The sequence below is a fragment of the Chrysoperla carnea genome, chromosome 1, assembly GCF_905475395.1.
Source record: "Chrysoperla carnea chromosome 1, inChrCarn1.1, whole genome shotgun sequence".
In the NCBI taxonomy this organism is placed as follows: Eukaryota; Metazoa; Arthropoda; class Insecta; order Neuroptera; family Chrysopidae; genus Chrysoperla; species Chrysoperla carnea.
This window is the reverse complement of record NC_058337.1, coordinates 89,793,981-89,819,435: the sequence shown is the minus strand read 5'-3', so window position 1 is coordinate 89,819,435 and position 25,455 is coordinate 89,793,981.

Genomic DNA, 25,455 nt, shown 5'->3' with positions numbered 1-25,455 from the left:
AATTGTTGAAATACCATGTATAGACAGTGTTGATGACGCTATCGCTTGTTTTTTGACGTCACGTAAATAACAAAAGATATCCAGTTTTAAATAGCCACACACACATAACTGATATTCCTATATTAATACATACTATGAAATTTGCACCTACTTAACGCCCTCGTGGGTAAACAGTGATGTTTACAAAAAATGTTTCAAACAAAAGTTCTTTATTTTTTAATAAGGGACATTTTTATATTTAAACTTTTGTTCTGTCTCTACGGTTTACAAGATGGGTCCTACGGACCCAAGACCCAATAGACCTTTATTGCTCATTTAAGAACTCGACCTCACTTTTTACTCTCTGAGTACGCTATAAAAATTTCAGCTTGATATCTCTTTTCGCTTTTGAGTTATCGTGTTGGCAGACAGACGGACAGACGGACGGACGGACAGACTAACAGACGGCCAGACGTCCAGACAACCGGAAATGGACTAATTAGATGATTCTATGAACACCTATATCAAAATTTTTTTCGTAGCACCAACATTTTTAAGCGTTACAAACTTGGGACTAAACTTAATATACTATGTATATTTCATATATACATGGTATAACAAGTGCAAATAAACACTTGACTTTATAGAAAGTCTTCAATACCAGTGGAAATCACACTTTTTCGTTCGAAAAAGGTTATAACATAAAAGTTCACCATTCTGAAATGTGCCCAAGTTTCTCAAGCTCAAGTTCCCCAATTCTCATCAAATAACATGCAGGACACTTTACTCTGTATATAGTGCATCTTTAATATTTTATAGTGATACTGAAGTTATCACTACAGTACATGGGTAAGAAACACAAGAGCAGCAGAAATCCAACACTCAGGTTTTATTTCTTCCCCGTTGGACCATTTTATTTGAAATGAGCTTTTGCCTTTTCATATCGTTGTAATCATTAAAAAAAGAGGTAAAGGTGCTAAGAAGTAAACACGTTTAACTAAACTCACTAAATCAATTTGAAAAGTCGCAAAGCCTTGCAAACAGCTGAAATCCGTGGTATTTCAACATATAGCAGCGAAGGTGCGCAATTCTTAAAAAACAGGTAATGTGACTAGGAAGTTGACAACTCCAAGTTTCACTTCCTGACTTACATACCGATTTTCAATCCTCTTGCTTGATTTGAAAGAACTGCATAGATGCGTAAAGCCCCTTAAAATGTTGATAAAGATAGTTTTAACCTTAAAATTCCAAGTTAGGTGAAAAGAACTCCCACTTTAATAACCTCGACCCAACTTGTAAACACTGCATGCAAAATTCCAGGACTTTTAGATTAAGGGGGTGCCTAAAAGTAGTGGTAAACAAATACTGCAATTAGGCTCCAATGTCATAAAATATTTATTCAAATAAATCACATCAAAGTATTCGTAACATTTTTAACTTGAACTTGAGACTTAATACAACAAACATTAGTCAAAACATACAAAACAACACAATATGCGACATAATATTTTAACACAAAACACAGTAGTCGTATAATGTAGCAATGTCACATTTGATCGCAAATGTATTACTACGACTTGTGTTTTGGGTAAGATATTTTACAAAATAAAAAGGTCATAAATCTGTAAACAAATGTTACATCCACATGTGCTTGATATTCACAAATGTTTTGTGATCGGTAAACGCAAAGCAACCAGCCAAGAGTATTCACTACACTATTTCGCCACTACCAAACTCTTCTGTTCTTGTTATTATTATTGTTATTGTTGTTTGGTTGATTTGTCACATGAATGTTGTTTTGGATAGAATACATAAATAGTAGGTACTACACTTTCATAAATTCAACTATGTTGTTTTCGAAATATGTTCTTGAAAAACTAGAGGTAGAATTAACTGTTTGTTGGTTTTCAAAAGTCTAGTGTATTTCAATAGTTCCTTTATTCTATTTGCATATATAAGTTGAAAATTTGAAGTCCTCAAATACCTACAGCCCATTAAAAATCAAAACTTTTTCATTTTGCATACAGGAAAATTTTTAGAGGTATTTTTAAGTTTCTGCTCCTTGCCAAAGTTTACAAACGACCACACAAATGTTACGTAATGCTAGCAGACATATCCCCCCTTCTCTTCCCCACTAAAATCAAGCAAACCATGTTATTCTCTATCTCAAAAATGATCGCTCTGCCATATATATACCACTAATTCGAGGCATATAACTATCACGGTATTACAGAGTACATGCGTTAAGCAATGCATCTAAGTAAGAGGTATTAAAGATGTTATATGAAATTGCAAAACTGGCTTGTATCGTGGCTTCGATGTCTTTTATGCTATACAACAGTTCTTCTGTTGTATGCGTGCAGGGGTCAACACATGTATAAAATACCTCTCATTTAGATGCATTGCTTAACGCATGTATTCTGTCATACTCGTGAAATTTATATGCATATATGTCAATCGAACTAGTGGTATATCCTATGAGAGACAATGCTCCACAGCGACTTAGGAGCTTATTTAACATGAGGCAGAAAGTTAGGATTCATTTTTTTACGTGCCATATCCTAGAATATATGCCAACAGCGACTGACAAGTGTCAAAAAATACCCTTTGTTTGTTGTGATCAGATCCAACCCCTCAGAATTTAACATAAATCAAAATTGTTGGAGAAGACTAAAATTGTTGTTTAAAGAAATAAAAATATTTACGCAGAAATTTTATCAAATAGGTAGATTTAAAAATCAGCAATTTTAAATTGTCGTTCCTTTAGTTTCTTTAGGGTCTGCGTAGGTGCAATAAGGAAACATTTTACGAAATTGCTATCATTTTGAAGATTGTCAAGAGTCAATTATTTCTAATAAATGAAGACATACTAAGAACCATAACTATCTACACCTATTTTTCTATGGCAGTGTAAGAAAATCTATTAAAAGAATAAGGCCATTTCAACTTTTAATCTTCTTTCGCCTAAAATTCTACCTGCAATATTTTAAAAACAGTTTGTATAATATGTACATATATATTCAGGAATAAACAACACTATGTTATTTGTTTTACGTTTGATTCCGTGACTTGAACCACTGTTACAACCATCAACCTCATTCAAGATGAGGAACAGGAGGGTGGATATGATGTATGACACCCAATTTCACTATGTTTTGTTTTTATGTAATGATTATTATTATTATATATTTCCTTTGCCAACATTATTTATTTATTTTTAAAATAAAGAATTATGCTATATAAATTGTTGTATGAATTTTTTTTCTCTACATCTCTGCTTTGCTCTTCGTTTAATATAATTATTTTATTTTCTCGTTCTTTTACTCTTTTTATATAAACTTCATCGCTGCCATCTTTTACCTTCTTTTATTCATAGGGTGTTTCAAAACAAATACCATTTTAGTATATGTCATATCGAAGCTTTATACAGGAACACTTTAACTTTCTTAAAGAGAAAATAAAACTACTTATGAATAACGATTTAAATCTCTATGAACCCATAAAACGATTCTTTAAAATTTGTTCGAGCTTTATTTTGTGGAAGTTCATTTTTAATTAAACGAAAATAACTTAAATAAAAAGAAAGAAAATATATCGTTACAAAAATAAAAAGGTTAAATTCTAACCACAGATATTTATACTAAATATCGTCATTTAAAATTTTAAAAAAATGCATAAATATTGTTTAATTATTTTAATATTAAATCATGGAAGATTGCAAATAAATTTTTAAATAATATATAGTGATATATTTTCGTTTTACTAAATAGTTAACTTTTTGTTATCTTGAAATCTGCCTCGATTTTTGGCGATATCTATGCATGCAACTCTGAATTTTCTAAGCTCGTTTGAGATAGTTGTAATTTCAGTTTATTGCTTTTAGTCTAATGACTAAACATAATGTTCCCGGTTTCTATAAATGATAAGGCAAATTCGCGGTACAACTTCACTTACTATAGTTGTGTTTTTCTAATTTTTACTATATGTTTTTATCTAGACGAATCAAATAATTATAGAGAATTAACAGTAAAATGAAATCGGTTGGAGAGAAACTTTTTTCTTCGAAGACGTCATAGTAGATAATTTTTTCGGTTTAACCCCATTGAACATTATGTCTTTTAGAGCACCTTCATGATGCAATCACATTTATTCAAACCGAATAGCTTTTCAGTTATTTATTTATCACTCAAATTTGAGTAATAAAAAGACACTTATTAAATATTCGAATATCAAAGGGTTTGCCCTAACTCATTCTAGTTATAAAAAAAAAATTACCTAATTAAAATTTAAAAATATAATAAAAATACTAACCTTTTTAAGATTTGAACACAAGGCTATTTTTTACTGAAGAGAAGAATTAAAGATTATATCTATCAGTATTTTAAACTATAGAATATAGATCAAGACCTTAGTAAAATGGATTTACTCAGCATATTTAAGGAAAATAGGGAACTGGTGTACGTTCAAATTTAATTAATATTTGTGACGTGGATTTGCGGTCTTTAAGTGCTTTGAATTTGAGAAATGCTAGTTGTTGAAGAGAAAACCAAGGCCTCAACCACATAAACCGTTTGTTTTTTCAAACTTCTAGTTGAAATATCTCATAAACTCAGACTTTTGAGCTTGGTGAACATTGAGACGGTTTTCTTACTTTTGAAGGACTAACGTAAGGATTCATTGGAGTACTTTTTAGAACTTTCTGTCTGCATGAAGTCATCAATACATACATATAAACAAAAAAATCAACATAATTGAACGAAGTACTATGATGTAGTTTATTTAAACAAATAAAAATAATATTTATAAATAAATAAGGAGAAAACACACTTGTGTTGTTTTGTGTTTGTTGTGTTATTGCTTTGTGCTTCGCATTGTGTTTAATGAAAGGAAAGAAAAAAGTGCATTGAACATATACACATACAAAAAAGTTGTAGTAGACATTAACGTTTTAATTACAAGTCTTTAATAAACTTTCAAATGTTTTCCTTTTGTTCTTTGCATCTACAGTTGAACTTAATTTAATTCCCAATAACTTTCTATAATTGAATATTTTCATTTAATTTTAATGAAGTTTTACTGTAAATCTTACACAAATGGTGTTATTATATCCATTATTTATTTTCATGTTTTAATTTTTTCTCATTTTCTTGTTGTTGTAGTTTTTCCTTTTTTCCATTTTCCTTTTTTTTTCATAAATTCTTCTTATAAGAATTGTTTACTGGCTTCTTCATTGTCGTAGGGTTGTAATTAATAGGGTACTGTAATTAGAGATAGTAATCAACTTATCTAATACTTACCTAAATCAAGCATTTTTCTTTGGAGTTAAATTACTAATATTAATTAAGTAGATAGTCAAAAAATCTACCTTTTGTTCGCTACGAGATGGTTAATTGTCTATGATCAATTGTTTTAGTTATCTATCTTTACACAGCATAAAGGGAAATCGAGTCTGTCTGACTCGACGTTTTTCTCGAGAACTCTTTCTAAACCCCACAACGAGTCGTGCAGTGTTTTTTTTGTAGAGTATTTCCTAATTAAGATATAGTTTTCACCAGTTTGAAGCTATACCGGGTCGCTAGTAGTTTATAAAACTCAAATCATGGTTCTGAACACAACCATTTTGATCCAGTCAGCTTCGAAAAGTTATTTCATGCTGCTAAAAATTAACTTAAAAATGTATAATGTTTTAGGTGGGAATTAATGGTTTCTTGTGATTTTTTCTTAACGATCAATGTTTCTAGGTAAAATATTGTTAAATGTTTGGATAATATCAAGAACGGCCGATTTCAAGTGTTAAACAAAATATTAAAAAGTCAAGTTTTTAATATTTCTCTAACAACAAGGAGTTATGTAATTATTTACTAGAAGTATTTGTCAAAATAGTTCGTTATAAAAATAGTTAAAAACAAATATCATTCAACCAAATCCTTTATATTTTTCATATTCTTTTGCATTCTCTACACTTAATCAATAATAATTACTCTAATAACAATTGTTTGTTTTGTTTTAGGTAAGAGGCAGCTGATATAATATCCTGAAAATCAACAGTAAATCACAAATGATGAAATTATTTAAACGTGAGTTTTTGCGAAGAATATAATTTTTTTCACGAAACTTGTCTCATTTTTATTAACAGTAAACAACTCTCTTATACAAAAGTCAATATTATTCACTTTTGGAGTCAAGCGACGAAACTATGTACACGTGTTTAAGTACTATAGTGCAATAAATAAGCCGGAAAATGTGGAAAAGTGGTGGAACAGCTCCGATTTCAAAAATTTTTTGTGTGCGTATTCCTTAGACCTCTAGGAACATTCAGCCGCACTAACCTTGGCATTTGAAAAAAAACTGAGAAAGTTAGGGTAGTTTTCCCATCCCCAAAACTCTCCAAATAGTAACAGTGAAAACAAATCAATATTTCAACTCAAAAATCGTCTTCCGAGGGTTTTTGAGGTCGTTGATCATGAATCCAAGGTTAAAAAGCAACTGAATATGGTTGCAACCCCAATAAAACTACCCTTAAAGTGATAGAGACAAAAACTTTATTAAATTCAAAATTTTGCCTCAGAAATCGTGTCTCGTGAAGCTTTTAGGTTTCGTGTTCACAAATTTAAGGTCAAAAAGCAATTGAGGATTGTTTCAACCCCATTAAAACTACCACTAGAAGTGTCAATGATAAAATAAATTTGAAAATTCTGAATTTCACCCCAGAAATTGTCTCTCTCTGGTTTTAGAAGTCATTGATAATGAATTTGAGGGCAAGAAGCAACTGAATGTAGTCCCAAGTCACCCCTAAAGGCCACCCCTAGAGGTGACAGAGAAAAAATTTAAAATTGTTCCTCGAATATCGTCTTTCGGGGGGTTTTTGGGGCCGCTGATCACGAATCCACGGTCAAAAAGTAACTTGGATGGTTGCAACCTCATTAAAACTGCCCCTAGAAATTTCACTGATAAATTAATTTTGAAAATACTGAATTTCACCACAGAAATTGTCTCTCTGCGGTTTTAGGAGTCGCTAATCATGAATTTGAGGTCAAAAAATAACTAAATGTCACAGCATCCTTATAAAAACCTCCCCTAGAAGTGACAGAGATAAAATTTTAAATTTGAATTCTCTCCTCGAATATCTTTCGGGTAATTTTGGGGGCGCTGATTACGAATCCAAGCTCAAAAAGTAGCTGAAGATGGTTGCAACCCCAAAAAACTTCCCCCAGATGTAAAAATGATAAACATTTAAAAAAATTCAAAATTTTTTAATCATTCACACTTCTTGGGGTAGTTTTAATGGGGTTGCAACCATCCAAGTTACTTTTTGACCTTGAATTCGTGATCAGCGATGCCAAAAACACCCCGAAAGACCATATTTGATTAAAAATTTAAAATTTTATCTCTGTATCTTCTAGGGGTGGATTTTAGGGGTGGCTTGGAACTACATTCAGTTGCTTCTTACTCTCATATTCATTATCAACGACTTCAAAAACCGCAGAAAGATAATTTCTGAGGTCAAATTCAAAATTTTCAAAATTTTTTAATTATTGACACTTCTAGGGGTAGTTTTAATGGGATTGCAACCATTTTCAGTTGTTTTTAAACCTTGAATTCATGATCAGTGACCTCGAAAACCCTCGGGAGACGATTTTTGAGGTGAAATATTGATTTGTTTTCACTGTTACAATTTGGGGATGGGAAAACTACCCTAACTTTCTAAGTTTTTTTTCAAATGCCAAGGTTAGTGCGGCTGAATGTTCCTAGAGGTCTAAGGAATACGTACACAAAAAATTTTTGAAATCGGGGCTGTTCCACCACTTTTCCACATTTGATGGTAATTCCCGGCTTATTTACTGTAGTATAAATGTTATCAAAATGGGGCTCCTCATTTTTGGGGATTGACTAGCTTTAAAGCTGTTTTACACCAATTGAAAGCGCTGTGTGTTTCAAAATTGGTAGGTACATGTAAATCAGTTGTGACCGCCACACTCGATGACAATCTGATTCGATTTCAGAAAAAGCCCAATACAGCTTTTTGACTTCATTGATTTAAACAAGATAGAAAACCCAAAAAAATGTCCAAAATTTGTATTAATGAGTATAATCTAGATAGTAATGGAAAAGGTACCTCTTAAAAATTGCCTTTTTTAACACGCTTGCCTTAGCCTGCACATTCATATACATCTTTATGAATCCTCCTCTATTCATCGATTAAATCGGGTAATTAATTAGAACCATTTAAAATGAACTGTTACATTTTAAAACAAAAGTTTTAAATAGAGTTAATTGAAATTTAAAAGAATGCCAAAATAAAATTAATTGAATTTTGTGATACAAGTGTGTACAATTTTATTCACATAAAATAAGCAGAAATTAATTAAGTTTTTTTTTCTGTTTTAATTAAACGAACACATATATAAATAACAATTCTAAACACACATACATTTATACATATATATAACTTACACGAAAATAATTGGTCATGTAATAGAATTGTTTGTTTATTAACTTTTTTACGGAGTATTCTCATGTGACTTTCTATCGTTAAAAACTTTGGAACATATGAAAAACCACAAACAGTGTAGTAAAAACGAAAAACTACCTATCGACTGCAAATTTATAGGTGCGAAATGATATTTTTTTACACTCCGTAAAAATTATTCCAAACGTAACGAACTAAAACATTATTTTATATATAATTTTTTTATTCCCAAATTGGTATTTTTGTTATTCTGTGTGTTTTCATCGTAGCACAATCAATAGAGAAGCAGATTGCTTGACTTTGTGCTCAAAAATTTCAAAGATTCAACTTTATTTTTATTCTTTATTACCAAGATTTGTTATTTAATTTTGTTGTGTTATGTATATATAGGTATAATAGAAATAAATAAATTAAACTTCTTTGAATAAGTTACTTTTCAAAAAAATGTCATTTTCAGCTTGGAAAAAATCAAAATGCCATTATAGAACAACTAGCATTGAGATTTATGAATTTTGTTTATCTGAATTGACAAATGAATTGAAATCGAATGCCTAGTGAAGCGAATGATACATATTTCAAATAGAAATATTATTTAATTAAAGTAATTTTATATTTTACATCTTTAATCACATGAGTAAATATTTTAAAATTTCATTTGAAACTATGAAATCATGAATACAACAACAATTTTCATAGTTCTATGTGCAAATACATGACAAAATTAATACATACCTATTACCTATAACCCGATCATCTTAGTCAAAAAAACTTGTCAACCTTGGAATCTAACAGAATGAGCTGAATTTTTATACAAATAATGATTTTAATCGTGAAAATGTTTTCTTGAACGTCCCATATGGTCACGTGCGTGCGTCAGCGGATATTAAAGGTCAAAGGTTTAAAAATTTTTTCTGAAGCCTATTTTATACGTTGGCCCGTTTTTGAAATAGAGGGCGCAGAAGATGGAGCGAGCAGCTATACATACCTTAGTTCAGGGTTGATTTTTATAAATATAAGGTATTAAATAATTATGTAAGTAGTATTTAATGAACAATTTAGTGAAAAAAAGCGGTCTAGGTGCGACCCGAAAAGTCCACACGACTAACTTCCCAGTGGAAAGGATAAAAAAATGTTATATGTTTTAATATTTATATTTTTTTTTGTAAAATATAATTTTTTTCATTTTTCCGTGAACCCCAGCGATGGCTTCGCCCCCTGTATCCCCAGACCCCAGTGACATTGACCGATTTTGCTCAAAACCTAATCAGGTCTAAGTTACATAACTATGCGTTAAATGAAACTGGTCTCATGTCAATATCATCATTTGTTCTCGAGATATTCAAGACGAACATTCAATCTGAACATACATGCATACATACATGTACACGCACGGACATCCTTTTAAAAACCATACTATTCGACTCTAAAGGCCTTGAAACGGTGAGATATGTCTAAATTTTAAATTTGCAAAATCGGACCAATTACAATAACTATCCCATTGGGAATTCTGTCTTTTATTGGATTTTTTTACTTAATTATTCATTAAATACTACTTAAATAATTATTTGATACTTTATATTTATAAATAATGACCCAGCACTGAAGTACCTACGTTCAGCTGAGCGCTCTATTTTTTACGCCCTATATTTCAAATACAGTTCAACAACATAAAAAGTTTTAGGCAAAATTTTAGAGAATTTTATCCTCTTCAATTTTTATATAAAATGTAAATATGATGGAAGCCAAAGGAGTTATTATCAAAAAACTGATTTTTGAATATCTAAGGATGCACACACGTGATCATATGTGAATTTTTAGACATTTGTACTATCAAAATAAAGGTTTGTACAAAAATTTGGCTTATTCTATTAGATTCCGAAATGAATCCCTAAAATGATTGGAGTACGTAGCAATAACTAGTTGATAGAACGTAAATATTAAACTACGTTATACGTAAGCCTTTGTAACGTAGGAGTGTGTTCATAAAATAACATACCTTAACAATCCATAAGTTTACCAGTGCACAAAATGTTCATCGTATTACCGAGACTATATCTAACTATCTTTCCTTTTGCGTTATATAATGCCGTTATATATATTAACGAAATATATTCTAGACGTAAATGTAATGTAAGTGCATCGTTATGTACAAATGTAACCACCAAACTATGCATTTCAGAAATTCTAAATTATATTTTCCCAATAAACAATTAAGGGGATTTAAAAATAAAAAATTTTTTTTTCGAACGTATAGTAAAATACAATTTCTTGAAACTTATTTTATTTTGAAAATACTTATAATTATTGTATTGTAAAAAGGATACAATCTTTGGATCAAACAAAAAATTTAATATTTAGATGTGCCAGTAAACACTCTTAGACGTTGATTTCATAATACCTAAAAGCCTAACCACTAATATTCAGGAAAATGGCATGAACAGTTGAGGATAAAAAGTTACCGTAACACCCATATCACACCAAACTAGATAAAAGCCATCAAAAATTTGTGTGTATCTTTTACTAGAAAAACCTAATGTATCATGCATGGAAAACAAAGTAAATGACGACAAAAATTTATGTCCTATTCGTCTGCCTTAAATCTGTCCAACTCTGCCACCAAAGATGTTACAAAAATAAGCTAATAAAGGGAAATGAAAGCAACCGCTCGCATTTCGCTAAAACCTCATGGAATGTGTTTCTCAGGGGTCAAATATTATTAATAAGGAATGAGTTAGTGGTGCAAATGTTTCTATTTGTTAATAAACAATAAATTTTTTATTCAATGAAACCATCAATAAATATTTTATTCAATGAAACCATCAATGTTAAAGTTAATGTAAAAAGCTGGTAATTAGGCAACTTGTATCACGTAAATGTTAAACGTATACGTAATTCTAGTTGTCTATTTTTTAATTTTGTTAGTCAACTGAAACATTAACCGTTCCATTGAATTAAGAATTTATTGCTTATTAAAAAATAGAAACATTGGCAGCACTAACTCATGCGTTACTAATGATATTTGATACCTAAGAAACACATTCCATTAGGTTTTAGCGAAATGCGAGCGGTTTTTTTTCTTTATTTGTAATATCTTTAACTGACATATTTAACTAACATATTTCATGACCGATTTTAATTTTAATTTTACTTTCTGTGATTCCTTTTACGATATTTTCATATTTTGTTCAGAAATACTTCGCCAACGCTTTTATCAACCAATTAATTTAGTAGTTGTGTAGAGAGTTCATTATTAGGATTGTTGGTGGTCTCATGTATATTAAATCAGAATATGTTTAAACCACTTATATATCGAATCGACTGGTATAAAATGTCTGATTATACAAGAAAACAGATTGATATAAGTTCGTCTTCTTCTTTGAAGGTTAACCGTAACATATTAAATCTAAATTATTCATGTTTCATGTGATAATAATTTAATTTATAAAATGGTTTACAAATAAGATTTCGTCATATAAAGTTCATTCATTATTTCATATTTATAAATAAATTTTAAATCGATTGAAATAAAAATTTATTTTTAAAGGCAATTAAATCCATTCAGATGAGATAAAAACAATGATTTTTAAAACGTGAGAAAAAATATTCTATTTAAGCGCTGTTAGTTCAGTCATTTAAACTGAAACTATGTCCATTCATTTAAGTGAAACAAACTATTGGTGCATTCTCAAGCTTGATATATTTTTTGGACTCAATATCCACTTGCATACTACCAATTTGTAAAATATTTGATCTTTATTTCAACTCTTTTGTCACTTGCAACACTTAATTATTTTTCAATGCTGACAATATAATACAATATTGTCAGTATTTTTAACATACTTCAATAATAAATTTTGATACATAATCGAATGATATGACTTTAATTATTTTTTCATTTTTTATAATTTCCATAAATTATGATACTGCATATAAATAACACACCAGGAAACATGTTGAAAAAGTTAAGGTAGTACCAGCATGAAATCACTTTTCGACAGATTTGGCCGAATTTTTTTTCTCGGGTTTATAATAGCTTTATTTATGAATTCCTAAAATTTCATAATTTTTGACCGTTTAGATCGCGAGATATTTAAAGACAAAGTTCGCGATTTTGAGGGTCATATCCCATTTAAAGCATGTAAAATGTCCGGTCTCTCCAACAATTTTTATGATATTATTATATATTGAAGAAAAAGTAGAAAAAAATGTTTATACAATAAAATTCTAAAAAAAAAATTTAGAAATTAATTTTCACTTTCGAGATATTAATTTTGACGTAAATTGATCGAAATTGGGACGTTGGCATAATTATTTCCCATTTTAAACGGTCAAAATTTCTGAAACTTTGGGAATTAATAGTAAGTAAGCATTATTAAATTCTTAAATTTAATTTTTCGTTAAATTCTGTCGAAAAAAAAATTGTACCATTGCTTTAACATAGAAACTGCAAATACCATGCTGGAACATCGTTAAAGCATCATGGCGTCAGTTTTGTGTAATTCTCATATACCTTGATTACTGCATGTAAGCAGTATTTAAAATAATTCGTGTGCAATAGTCGAGAAGATGAAATTTCACAAATTTTATTTAAGATGAAATTTTATTTATCCTCTACAGCCTTACAGAATTCATCTTTCAGATAATTATTATTTACAGTATATTAATATATTATTATTTACAGAAATATATTTTTAGATCATTAAATTTAAATAAGAAACGATAAAAATATCTACGTCAAAAATCGTCGAAATATTAACTTTTGATCATGACATAACAAGAAATAGACGACTTAATAAGTCAAAAACGATTTCGTACAAATAAAATAACATTTGTAATAACTTGTTAAGAAAAAATTTTTAAGATAAATTTAATATCTGCGTGACTACCGCATACTAGGTGTTGCAGTTACTGGGTGTTGCAAATTTGTATCTAATATAATTACTTTTCGTTACTTATCTTTGTAAAACTTGTGGACTCAGCAATCTGCCCTTTTTATTTACAGTCAATAAAATCCGGGAATAAAAGTGGACCCTAACCCTCTGGAAGCCACGGTAAGTCAAAGCATCGTTTTTTTATAAACCGGGAAAAATAGTGGCGGGTAAAACTTTTTGACGGTTTCTTACGGGTGTGTATCCTAACCGTTTATCCGGTTAGGATCCAATTTTTTCCGATTTACTTCAACAACCTCCTTCCCTCCTCCTCAACCGCCAAAAAATTTTGTCTGCTACTATTTTTCCCGGTTTATAAGAAATGAATGCCTTGATAACCATTGCATCCAAACGGTTAGGGTCTACTTTTTCCTCTTATTCCTACACTCGCCTCTATCTCGAAAGTGGCCGCCCTGCCATGTATATGTCTTATTAGAAAAAATGCTCCACATCGATTCAGGAGATTAATTACTACGCGGAAGAATGTAAGGATTCATGAATTTTTTTACATGCTATATCCTAGGATATATCCAGGTAATAAATGTAGGTTATATACAATTTTTTAGAATATTCACCATTTACAAATGAAAATTGACAAATGATTGCTGACAAAAAATTAATATTTGCTATTCTTCTGATTCACATTGTAGAGAAGAACAACCATCTTTCGTAATATTATTTTTCTAACTAAGATATATTATCAAAACGATATTTATTTTCCAAGTAGTCGATTTCTATAACAATATTATTCACAATAATAGTTATATGATAGGTATTATATATAAAAACTGGTAATAAAAATTATATAATTGGAAAAAAATATAATAAAAAAAACTAAAATGGAGGAAAAAAATAATATTCGGTTATATTTACACAAGTTTATATTGCTATGATATATGGCAGTACGTAAACACGAAACATTTAACAGTTAACTTGTAGCGTTATATCTAGAAAGATTCAATTGGTCACGTTTATTTGATTAAGAAATTTTTACGTTATTTTTAAGACGTGAATTAAATTTTTCCATCTTGCAACCGACCGTACATGAAGATATTAATAGGTAGCATATAAAAATAATAAGAAAAACAATTCAACTGTTTTAAAACTAGCTCTGGGCAGACAAAGTCTAACGAACTGTTTACAATGAATCAAGATTTTGCTCTACCTAAAGCACTGTATAGCTCTCCTGAAAAATCACCTAGAGCAGTTCTCTATTCAGTATACTGAATAGAGCTGTAGTAATTGAGCTAGACCTTCTTACTTCTATGTATATTGATACTACTTTTTTACTCTACGTTCTCTAGCGAGACTGTAGAACAAATTTAACTAGGGAGTGCTAACTCTAAAGTTAGTAAAGCTACACCAAATGTCACTCTTATTATGTAGCCACAGCGTATTTATTTTACTACATCTTGTTTTCTTGCTTAATATAAATTAAAAATTTAACTTCAAGTTGTCCATGAATATAAAACTCGAAATGATTTTGCATAAGTCTGAAGTGACAATAATATTTTTATAGACTCTTTCTGACCCATAGATGTCAACAGAAAGCTCTAGCAACAGAATGGAATTAATACCTTGTGCATTTATTCGTCTGTCTTCAATCTGAGCTCTAGAGAGCAATTAGGAATCATTCGCATTAGAAAACGAAGAGTATTAGCTTCTATTGCTAGTAAATCAATATGTTCATGTGAATATGACTCTAGACAGAGATTGTGAATTTAATGCTCTAGTTTCAGTTATGTTGTCACGAAATTCAGTCACTTAGATACATTGTGTTCTGAGTTCGACCTATATTTTAGGCTATAGATTTCACCAAAATTGTATAATCGCCGCTGAAAAATATACTCTAAATTTCCGGCACAAGAGGATATTGAAGATTCGTTACTTCAAGTTCGTTTCTTTAGTTTTGAAATTAGATAGCTATGAAAAAGACCAAGGGATTGTAATAAATATAAAACCGTTTTTTTTTTTGGTATCGTCTCTTTTGATATGGAATCCTAACACCCCACTATGTACACCTACAACAAGAATAATATTATTGTTATAGAAAGGTAATTTTCTTTACATTCGAAGGTATTACACAAAAATGTTGCTGAATCATGAACGTAACAAAAGAAGTCTTGTAGCGTAGGTACAGATGGATGGATTGGATGAATGAGAATGAATGAATGATACCAAATAATCTATATGAATTTCCCTGGTGACGTATGTGGCTACTATTTCATTTCAAATTATTTCAAAGATCATTTCGTGACAAATGAAATGGAATGAGATAGAAACATGATGATGTTTTTATTAATAATTGCATTAAGAGAATTTGTATTCGTATATAAATATCTGTAAAGAATATAAAAAATAATTGCAATTTTAATACCCTGTGTATAAAACTAGATATTAAACCTGCTTTGATCATTTTAATTTTAACGAATCGGTTCGTCATGAAATTTGAATCGAAAAACTAATAATTCCAAGCTACTTTCACATTCACAACTTTGATATGAATTGTTACTTTGGGAAAAAAGCTCTGTATGTGTTGAATAACAACATTATCGTAAAGGTTTTTTCAGAAGGTCGCAAATTGGTATCTTAAGAGAGTATCAAGATGATAATATTTTTTTCAACTACTATCGAATGATTTGTAAAGTAGTTTGTGTATTTGGTAGGAAAAGTGATACGTTTCCGGACGACGAAAAGTGAGAATACTCTCCAATAAAGTACTTTTTATATAAAGCATTTGGAAAACCGTCGCCAATTTTTTAGTTTTTTGGGTATGGAACCATAAACTCGCACTTAAAAGCTAAGAACACTTCTCGCTAAATTACCTTTCAAACGAAACCAAAAAAGTTTAAATCGCTTCATCGGTTTAGGTGCTACGATGCCAGAGACAGACACACATAGACACACACATATAGCGACCAAACTTATAACACCCCTTTTTTTTAGTTCGGGGATTAAAAATAAGTCTAAGCATCAAAATTTAACAGTTTCTAAAACTATCATTTGATACAGGATGGCGAAAAAAGGGTTGCAAATAATAATTGAGATAATTTCCAATATTAAATTTTACACTAGGTATATAAATAATAAACGTCAATTCTTATCCTCTACATGTTTTGTTTTTATTTGAACAAAACAAATGAATAATTTTGTTTAAATTCTTTATCCACAGCACAAGGATATAAAAAAATCCCTGTAGATGGGAAATAAAAAAAATATAAAATACAACATGCGTGACCATAATTAAATTTCAAGAATAGTTAAAGCGTTTTACGAATAATGGAAAAGCAAGTAATTGTCTTTTTTCCTTTATTATTATATTTCTTTTCTTTGTTGTATTGTGTTTATCTTGCTTGCTGTGTTGCGTATTTGATGGGTTTGAGTGCAAGACAATTGTTTATAAGGGGTTTGGTTGGTGTAGGATGGCATTATTACGAATCAAATGATAAAAATGAAACAAGTTAATTGAGTAGATTTTAACATTAAAAGAATTTTTTTTTTATATACAATTTGAGAAAAAAATTACATTGAATTTAAATTGTGCGTTGAGCTATGTAAATACACCGTCTTATACACTAATTACTCTTTAATTGATGTAAAATTTTCATAATAGATACTTTTGAAAACCGAGGCAAATTTAATGTAAATGTCGCAGGCATTTCATTATGTTCAGATATGGTTCAAGTTTAAGCGAAAATCTTGGGTCGTTATGTTTTAAGTAATAGGTACAAACCGTCCTGTAATATTCGTTGTCTAATAAACTTCATCTCTTAAGAAGAGTAAAAACTTTTCAATTTTTTTTCGACTAAATCATGCGATTATTAATCTTAATTAACCTGCAGCACCAATTCATTAATAGCTATACGATGCTAAGCCCGTTCGCTAAGTTCGTTTAGCCCACCCGGAGGCTCGCATCTACAATTTTACAGCTCTCTTTTGGACAGGTCTTCGGGCTTCGGCCAGGCTGAAACCTTTCGCAGCGTAGCTCGCTGCTCTCGCATATAGCTCTTATAAATAATTTTTCACAGTACCTGAATAATAATAAATAATACCTCGATACTATTCAAATATCTGTTAACAATTCTAGATACATGACGGGAGCGCAAATAAATACATTTTACATAGTAAGATATAATGTAATGAGTTATTTCAATGCGTTTCCGCTGTTTAGTGCATTCCAATGTTCCGCTCTATTTCTTTAATTTTTTCGTTTATACAAACCTTCTCCTGATAATATTTAATACCACGAAAAAAGAATAAGTGAAATTGTTCCATCCATTTACGAGTGATTCGATTACCTGAAGGAATAGGAATAGGGGAAGGAATAGGGGATAATATTACGCTGGAATACATTCCAACTGCAAAAATAGAATAATCAAGTTCATTGTCCAAACAATCTTTGCAGTTTTTAAATTTGCTCTTTATAATTTGTTATAACATTGTTAAACGGTTATTCAGAAAATATTTGATAGTATCAATGAAACTTAAAGTCTCGGAGTGGTCCTCGACACGATGCTACGTATGCCAAAGGAAATTTTAATTTTTTTCTATTCATTTAAATACAACAAATCCAAAACAAATACAAAAGCTACATCAAATATCACAGAAGTAACGGGACAGACCAAGAACTTTTGAAAGAAGCTATTTTTAGATAATGTTAGGGAGTCATAGTGGTCAATTTTAGAGGAAAAAATTCGTTTCATAGCATGTAGATTAGATAAATTGATAAAAAAAATTCTTTAAAACTTTTGTATTTTCTTTCTTTTTTTTATGATATTCACCACTGTCCATGTAGGGTATTTCAACTCTTTTTATATTGTTTCAATATTGTGCTGCTAAATTTTTATTTCGGACGATGAAAGCCGGCGAAAATGGAAAATTTGAAACTCTAAAAGAGTATTTAATGCTGAAAATGTTTCAAATTAGACAATTTTGGACCGTGCATAAGTAATTTGAGAACTATATCTCATGGTTTTAGTGAGATCTTACATTTATTAATTTTTAATTTTGACTGATCCTACTTCCAGCTATTTTCTAAACTACTCAATAAATGACTTTCACTGTATAAAATTTTGTATTTTTTACACTAACAAAGCTTGTATGTTTAATTATATTTGCCAACACATGTTTCTATCAATATTTCATTCTTTTTATTATATTAATATTTTGCATTTAATGTATACATAACTATGTATTTATATATCCATCTTACTGACTTGTGATTAAATACATTAAATTAAAATAATTGTGAACAAAATATTATAATTAAAAAAAAAAAAAAAAAATTAAAAAAAAAAAAACGCAAGTGAAAATAACAACAATAGAATTGTACAAATTTTCTAAAAATTTTTTTCGTTTTTCAAGACTACTAGTTGAAGCTACCTTTTCTTTCTCATCTCATCTTTTATAGTTTTGAAGGAAATGTACAATAAAGTTTTGGCCTAAACTTTTGTTCTATCTCTAACGGTATAACAGATCGATCCTGCGGATCCATGACCCAATTGATCTATGTTGCTCATTTACGTTATACGTCCTGAGCGCGTTATTAAAATGACCGCTTGACATCTTTTTTCATTTTAGACTTATCGCGGCGACAGACGAAGGGGCGGAAAACTTACATACATGTAAATGTTTTCATAAGTTCTTGCATGTCTCTTATTGAGAAATATCGTATGGTGTAAGTTACATATAAAAATTGATAAATAAGGCTGGGGGCATAAAAAAATAGATCTTCCTATTCATAACAATAAAAATATTTAAAAGTTGTATGATAAGAGATTAAAACTAGTTTGAATTAGAAAGCTTTCCGTTATAAAAATGCTAAAATTTGTTGTTAGAAAATTATTACGTTTGTAAACGTGGAAACATTCGGCAGAACTATCTATAAATAAAAAAATTTAGTTTAATTTGACATTGACATTACCATAAATTACAGATTTCTCTAAAAGTAGTCATTTGATATTACCATAAATTACAGATTTCTGTAAAGATAGTCAATATAAAATATTTCACTGCCATCTTCTCTGATATACTCAATGAATAATAACTATTAAACATTTAAAAAAATAGAAAACCATACATATATTTTACCTGTGTAAAATAATCCTTGCCAATATTTCGAGTGTTAAAGAAAGGGCATAAGCGAGCAATCTTTATCAAGCTTTACTTTTAAGGGTGTTCTGTACATATTTTTTATCAATGTATTAAATTTTGGATCGTTTTTCCTACCAATCTGTTGAACCAAATATTATTTCAATTTGAAATTTGGATATGTTGTACTACTTTCAAATCTACCTGTTATGTCTAGCTTGATTTTTCAAAATTTTCATTAATTTCCCCAATTTTCATTTTCAAAACGAATATATAATTAAATTCGAAAAAATTCAAGATAGCCTTAACGTAGCCAATAGCATTTGCAAAGTATTCATTTGCAAAAATTTCAAAATTTTCCTTTACTTTTCATTATTGGTAGGAAAAATACTTTCAATTTTATATATTTTTACAATTCTCCTTCCTATCTACAATATAAGCAATAAAACGTTGTGTATGTATGTGTATTCAATTTCTCCTCGTTTAGTTAGGTCTGTTTAAACTTGTATGCTTGTCTATATAGAATATGGTTTGTTTTATCTTTTCCTAGTGCCACTGAGTTTTAAGTGATATTTTCATTTTTTAGTGACAAGAATTTTCAGTTTGTTAAAGAGTTAAAGAAGTATTTGTAGCTTTGTGTAAATTTATTTTAAAGTGTTTTATTTTGACGCGGATTTTTATCTAGAAGGTATGTACATTATACTGCTATTCTTATAACCTAATTATTTTAATCATAATTTAATAATATTTTTTTTATAAATAGACGTTTAGTTTCGATCACTGAAAACTTTTGGTATGTTTTTAAATCAATTTTTTAAAACAAATTTTATGTAATATAATTTATTAGCTCGACTGAAAATGTAGTAGCCACTTAGTTCAGTCCAATTCAAGGTAATAAATTTTTTCAGTTTCTAAAATTATAGAGTAAGACGGACAACTTGGGCATCTCCTAAACCTCTTGCTTATAATGTTTTTCCAAATAACATCAATGTGAAAATGGAAAATTGACTTTTACTTAGAAATTGGTAAAGCAAAGGCGTATATTAAAAACTTGCTTTTATGGGTTAGTTTTCTATGAAATTATGAAACCACATTTATAATTCAAAAATTATGAGGGTCGCTTCACGAAAATAGAACAGTCATCATAGAAAGCTTTTTTAATAGTTTAGGACAGTATGAGCTCATTTACAAATTTTACATTGGTAAGAAAAATGTTACTTATATGAAATAAATACTAACATGAATTTTAAAATTATAATTAATATCTAAAATAAGGTAAGCTTATAAAATCAAGAATTGTATATAAATTATTTTACTAAAAACCATTTCATGTTGATGCAGATCTCTTCTATTATTAAATACAAGGGCAATTAAATATTACCAAACAAGCAGTCTGCGATTTGGTTATTTATAATGGAAAATAAATTGTATTTGATAAAATCATTCGATCGTTTTTCCTACCAATCTCTTGAACCAAATACAGTGCAACCTTAATATAACGAACCTCAATATAACGATTTCCTCGATTTAACGAATTTTTCGTAATCCCCTTGAATTGTCCATAAGAGTCAATATAAAATATACCTCTACATTACGAATATTCTTTGCGTACAACCTCTATATAACGAATTTTCAACTATCAAGAAATAGTATTCATACCTCTATTTAACGAATTTTACCAACAAAAAACCTTTATATAAAGTTTTTTTATGTAGTAATTTGATAAAAATGTGTTATCATTTATTAGTATAAGTACGTAATACATATTGAGGTGAATAAAACTATTCTTTTACCTCTTTATAACGAATTTTAGACCAATCTAACCTCAACATAACGAACCTCAGTTCAACGAATTACTTGATATAACGAATATTTACTGGTTCCCTTCAGATTCGTTATATCGAGGTTGCACTGTATTATTTTAATTTGAAATTTGGATATGTTGTACTACTTTCAAATCTATCTGTTTTGTCTAGCTTTATTTTTCAAAATTTTCATTAATTTCCCCATTTTTCATTTTTAAAATATAATTAATTGCGAAAAAATTCATATTTAATTAAATGGAAGAAAATAGCATTCTTATCAAATTGGTGAAAGAAAATTTCAAAATTTTTCTTTACTTTTCATTATAAGTGGGAAAAATGCTTTTAATTTTATAACAAAAGGATACACACAATATTGTATGCATATACAAAGCGCAATGCATATTTTTATGTGTGTTATAAAATAATGTTGTATGATATTTGTACCTCCACCTACACAACACAGGTATGATAAGAAGGCGGGTTTGCAGAAAAAAATAACTGATCATTTAACGTCGCTCCTTTTTTATCGCATAATAGGGAGGTATTACTCTGTCTTACGTATTGCGAATTGAATAAAGTTGGGTCTGTTGAAATAAATACTAACATGAATTTTAAAATTATAATTAATATCTAAAATAAGGTAAGCTTATAAAATCAAGAATAGTATATAAATTATTTTACTAAAAACCATTTCATGTTGATGCAGATCTCTTCTATTATTAAATACAAGGGCAATTAAATATTACCAAACAAGCAGTCTGCGATTTGGTTATTTATAATGGAAAATAAATTGTATTTGATAAAATCATTCGATCGTTTTTCCTACCAATCTCTTGAACCAAATATTATTTTAATTTGAAATTTGGATATGTTGTACTACTTTCAAATCTATCTGTTTTGTCTAGCTTTATTTTTCAAAATTTTCATTAATTTCCCCATTTTTCATTTTTAAAATATAATTAAATGCGAAAAAATTCATATTTAATTAAATGGAAGAAAATAGCATTCCTATCAAATTGGTGAAAGAAAATTTCAAAATTTTTCTTTACTTTTCATTATAAGTGGGAAAAATGCTTTTAATTTTATAACAAAAGAATACACACAATATTGTATGCATATACAAAGCGCAATGCATATTTTTATGTGTGTTATAAAATAATGTTGTATGATATTTGTACCTCCACCTACACATGTGAAATGAAGTGTACAATGTACATATTAATTTCTTTCAATAGTTAAAAAATACAAATCTCAAAAAAATAATGTTTAGATATATTATGTTATTTTATTTTTTTATATGATTTTGTAATGAGTGAGATATATAATGTATGTTTATAAGTAAATGAGAGGGACAGTATATATGTATTTTTTGTTGTTCTAAAGTGAAATGACTAAGTGAATATGTGTTTAGTTAATAGAAGAAAGGAGATTGTATCTGTCATGAATATATATACATTATTGGCTACTTGATGTTATTATAAATTATTTCTCCTCAAAAATAAAAAAATACTTTTTAGAAGAAAGGGTAATAAATTTAACTAAAATATTTAAAATACCGTGGCGGGCTCTGGGCGGACAAAGTTTACTTTGTTTTATACATTTCACTCTTAAACCCAGCGAAGCGGGTGGGTATCACTCTCGTATGTTATAAACGTACTTTGTAAGATGTAAATAATAATTTTTTTCGCATACAATCATAATTTTTTTTAAAATATTAGGTAGCGTTGATAGTAAAGAAAAAATTGTGTATTTAGGTGTAGTGTTTCGGATATGTACAGAATGAAAATCTTTTTTAAATGTTTTTTTAAATATACTTTCTCTTTTATATTCTTTGTCTTTAAATGAAATATAAAAGTTTATAGAATAACATAAAATCTCGTTTTCTATTATATTTAAAATTGTTTAAAAATTATATTTACTTGTTTGTTTTTGTTTTTTTCGTAAAAAATAACCGTTGAGACAGTTCATGGGGTATAAGCATAAAGTTCAAATTGACATACAATATCATATAGGCATTTAAAATTTGAAAAATAAAGTTTATAACTTTTGTAATATTCGCTAGCCCATTTTTTACACAGCAAAATATTATATATTGAAAAATTCATAATAAGCCCCAATTATTTTTACGCTACCTTGATAATCACCTTCAAATTACGCTACCTTGAAATTGTTCGTCCCTAATTAGTTCAAACATACAAGATCAAAGTTTTTTTTATTTCGGGAGAAAATAACAAAGCGTAAGTTGAAAAAATTTTTAATGGAAGAGTCAACCCAAAAAAAAAAAATTTCCTGAATTTACTAAAGCTGATAATTTGAGGATTGGTTATAGTAGTTGTCTACATACACATACTGCGGTCAGTCAAGCGAACGATAGAACAAGGGTCGATATAAGCTATCGAAACGGATTTAAATAAATAGATAAATGAATCTTATTTATTTCTTGTTCACAGATAAGGGCTGACTGACCAGCCTTTTTCTAACGTTTAACTAACTGACTGTCATAACTATTATCCATATGCAATATACAAGCTGTATAACAATTTTCAGCTTTAATAAATTCATTTAAATACGGGAATCAAAAATGAATTTTATTTTTTTATTGTTCATAAATAAGGGCTGACTGACCAGCCCTGTTAACATTTTACTTACTGTCTATCATAACTGTTATTTATATGCAATATACAAGCTGTATAACAAGTTTCAGCCATAGTTAATTCATTTTAGTACCACGTAAAACTTTCGTTTAACCGTGTCGATAGCATATATCTGACCCCTGTTCTATCGTTCGTTTGACTAACCGCAGTATGTGTGTACACAACTACTATAGCCAATCTTCAAATTATCAGCTTTAGTATATTTAACGATTTTTATTGGCCTGGCTCTTAATCCATTTAGGAAATATTAGACTACTCACTTTGTTTCATCAAGTTGTAGTTTCTATGGAGACAAATTTCTAAAGTAGCTCATATACGGGTATTTTCTTACTTTACGTCTATATATTAAAATCCAAAAGCGTACTAAAATTATTTATTATATTATGTTTATAATATAATAAGAGAGTAAAATCGTAGTTAATACATTAATAATTATCATATTGACTTGTGATCCACAACTTTCAAACAACCAACTATGGAAGATTTTAGATAATGATGAACTGTTATATTGATAAACATTTAGCTGTTTCTACGCTAAATGATTGACTCAATATATATATTAGGCTCACATGTTTCAATTCATATTACATCTGTACTATGTACATTCAATCATCACAATAATTGGAGTATTATTACATCAGATTCACAAGTAACATGAACAAAAACCGGACACAATATTATATGGACATACATTTACACAAAAAAAGCCCAATATCAGGGACTAATATGGATGCAATTTTCACGTTTCTTTCAACATAATCTAAGTAATACGAACAGGAGATTGATTTTATTTCCGTTTATAAGATGAGTTCAAGTGGAAAAATATAGAAAATATCATCACAATACCCCAACTATATAAACTGTTATTATACTGGGATCAAGTATGTCTTATTTTACTATAATCTAATGTCAATGTGCTCTGAATTTGTTTTTTACACAGACATATGTAAAAGGTGAATATTTTTTGTGGGATATTCAATCAATATATTCAAAATTTAATATAGAGACAGTATGGAAATCAATATGTTATTTGAGAACGTTTACGTTTTCTTTTGGTGTGTTTTATAACCAATAGAAAATAAAACTGATTTCAAATTCAAATAAAATTGAGTTTATTTTGTGTGTGTGTATCAAACATACCGGTTCCTTGTTAAAGCCTTTAGGATACTAAAAGATATTGAGACAAAAATTTTATTTAGACTGAGAGTCAATGCAGTGAAATTATTATTTTTGTCTTCCAATTTCCATGTTGCCACTTTCAGGATTAATGATATTTTTTACGATTGGCAGTAAAAATTTTACAGTTTTCACCATCGCTTGAATGTCGAATTTATTAAAATGAAGTAATCCAATTTTCGTGTTTTGGGTCTCTCTTTTATCTGCCATAAAAAAAGTCATTGACAAGGGATTACGTCGAAAAATGGACTATATTTTTTTGAAAGCGTCAAAAGGGTTGTAAAATGGTGTGCAAAAAAATAAAACCATTTTTCAACTCTTTCGGTGGTTGCAAACTTCCTGCACTTTTTTCG